Raw genomic sequence first — 2,964 nt, 5'->3', positions numbered from 1 at the left:
AACCCAGGCCCCCTGCATTGGGAGCAAGACGTCTGCACCCCTGGACCACCAGGGAAGTCCCTCTCATTATTTCTGGAATAGTAATTGTCCAAGTCTGCTGTGACTGGGTGAGCAAGTTGATTCTAGGATAAGGTTTTAGCTGAGCTGTATCGGACACAATAAAAGCCTTATTCTCCAACCAGCTTTATCTGTCAAAAGTTGCAATGATGCTGTATTTTAAATTTCCCTCTTTCCAACTCCTAAATCATTCAGTTGATTTAGATAAAGATCAGGCAAGGAAGAAGGATGTTAACTGTTGGCTTCTTGAATCCCAATGATAAGTGAGATGCCCTTTCAGTCATGAGAATTATGGCCTTATATTATATTTAATTCAAAACGTCTCCTCTTCCTTCATACAGGCTTGACCCATTGTCCACGTACCTCCAGTGGGAAGGTGTGGTTCATTCGTTCACTCTCCTGATCTCTATTCACTAGGCAATACCCACCCTTCCAGGCCTCTGTGATGGCCCTACTCAGCTCTCCTTCCTCACAGCCAAGGGTTCCCATACCACAGCAAGCTGCTGTCTTGAGTGAGTTCTTTCAAGATAGTTTGAGCCCAGTCACCCATCAGGGAGGCAGTATGGCAGCCAGACTCACAGTATTTAAACCTGAGTTTTTCGTTTACCATCCAAGTGACCTTGAGCAAGTCTCAGTGCCCCATACATAAAGTAGAAAAGCTAAATTACCAATATCAAATGGTTGGTTAAGGATTAAATGAGTTAATATACATATAAAGTGTTTAATATAGTGCCTTGCATTTTGTACTTGTTATGTAAGTGTTAAATAAAATTAAGATGCCAGGGTCCCTTTCCAGGAGGTACTCCCAATCTTTCCAGTGGTTCTCTTGGTGCCCTTCCCTTGCCTGGGATCAGAAGCAGATCCTCAGCACTATCTCTCAGGGATTCCTCCCATGAACTTCCATTTAGAGTCTAGACTTCTGCTTTGATAGGTTAGATGAAGTATAGGGGGAGTTTCAAAGGACCAGCTTGGCTATCTCTTAGCAAGTCCTGGGATGGGGGTATCTGGCTATGGTCTTTATGATGTGAAATACTAAATGCCAACTTACAAACATAACCAACATTCCGGACAACAGTCAAGCAATTATTTATGGAAAGCTTTCACTACATGCATCAGAATGTAACACAGTGACTGAACTGAAAACCCTCAAACAATATGAGTCAGCTCTGGTTAAACCACATCAGATTAGAGAGGTAGAGTATGAGACACCTAGTTAACAGAGATGCATGTCTCTCTCTACATTTCTAGTCTCTCATCTCAGCATCCCTATACTCTTTCCCTCTGTTCTCACTGAACTACTTTTAATTGCTTAAACCTCACTTTTCTCACCTCTCTGCTTCCCTGCAGCTCCTCTGCAAGGTGTGCCCTTTCAATCCCTCTCTTAAGAAACCTTATGCTGCTGCCCAGAAAGCAAGTCATTCCCGTAGCCCCTGCATGCACCCCCTACTTCGTCCTTCACACACAGTTGCTGTGAGTTATTCCCATGTCTGTTTCCTATAGGAGACAGAGAGGCCCTCAGGTGCAAGAACCGTCTCCCTGTCTTGCGACCCCAGCACATGGCATGGCACCTGGCTCCTTCACAGCCATTCAGGGTTTTAGTAAATAAGTGATATAAGATGGTACATCATGGAGGAATCTAAAAAATACAACAAACTAGTGAATATAACAAAAAAGAAACAGGATCACAGATAAAAAGGACAAACCAGTGGTGACCAGTGGGGAGAGGGAAGAGAGGAGGGGCAAGATAGGGGTAGAGTATTAAGTACAAACTATTATGTATAAAATAAGCTACAAGGATACATTGTACAACACAGGGGATATAGCCAATATTTTGTAATAACTATAAATGGAGCACAACCTTTCAAAATAGTGAATTACTATAGTGTACCCCTGTAATTTATATAATATACAGCAACTATACTTCAATAATTTTTTAAAATTTTTAAATAAAAATAAACAAAATATTGGCTATTAAAAAGAAGATCATATATTATGGGATAAAATTTTGTTCATCTGAGACCTGGATTGCAGAATTTGTCCTGGGAGAAAGGAGCTAACTTGACTCAGTCATCACCTTAATGGGCCACTTTTGTCTGGAGAAGAGGAGTAGGGGTAAAAACAACTAAATTTTTTAAAAAGCAAGAGTTGTTGGAGATCAGATAAAAAGCAAGGAAGGAGAGGAGAGGAAGTCAGGCAAGAGAGAGGCTGAGCAACTGCATGCTGGGAAGCTGGAGACTGAGTAAAAGAGATGCCCAGTAAAAACTGCATGGGCAGGCAGGACTTCCAGAATGGCCAAGTGACAGTGTGTAACCTCAACACAGCATCCATTTAACTGGTGAGATTATTTTTTTTTAAAAAAACCATGTATAGTCTCTGGAAATTGTCATAAGCAAATAGCATACAGCAAATGGAGAAACGTGTATTAAAGAAAATTCACTAAATCTCAGTAAAAATAGTGAAAGTGTGGCATTGAACTACGATGTGTTCCCACCCTCACCTCCATCTGTTTGTTATGAAATCTTTACACCAGGAAGGTTCATTCAAGATGGGGCTTTCTCTCTGCTCTCTCAGCTCCCAGTCTAAGGCTAAGGTTTCACCTCAGGAGGGCCAGGTTACTGCTCTTTCTCAACACCCCAGTTCTCTGTTATACAAACTCTATTCCCAGTGGGCATGGTGAAGGGGATTGAGGCTTCCAACCTTCACCCTACAGTCACTTTTGGGCAGAAGCTCTATCCCCAGAATGGCAGGTCAAAAACATTGGGACCCCATCACCTCCTCCTTGCTCATAAAGCAGAGCTTGTATGCTTGGAAAAGCAAGACAATAGACCAGGGGTGCCTTCTTGCAGAGCAGGGAGTGTCACTTGGGTTTCGCCCAGAGAGAGAGGCAGGACGTATGGACAAAGAGCT

The sequence above is a fragment of the Mesoplodon mirus genome, assembly GCF_964341445.2.
Source record: "Mesoplodon mirus genome assembly, chromosome: 5".
Classification (NCBI taxonomy): domain Eukaryota; kingdom Metazoa; phylum Chordata; class Mammalia; order Artiodactyla; family Ziphiidae; genus Mesoplodon; species Mesoplodon mirus.
The sequence above is the reverse complement of the archived record's forward strand: the minus strand, read 5'-3'. Positions refer to the sequence as shown.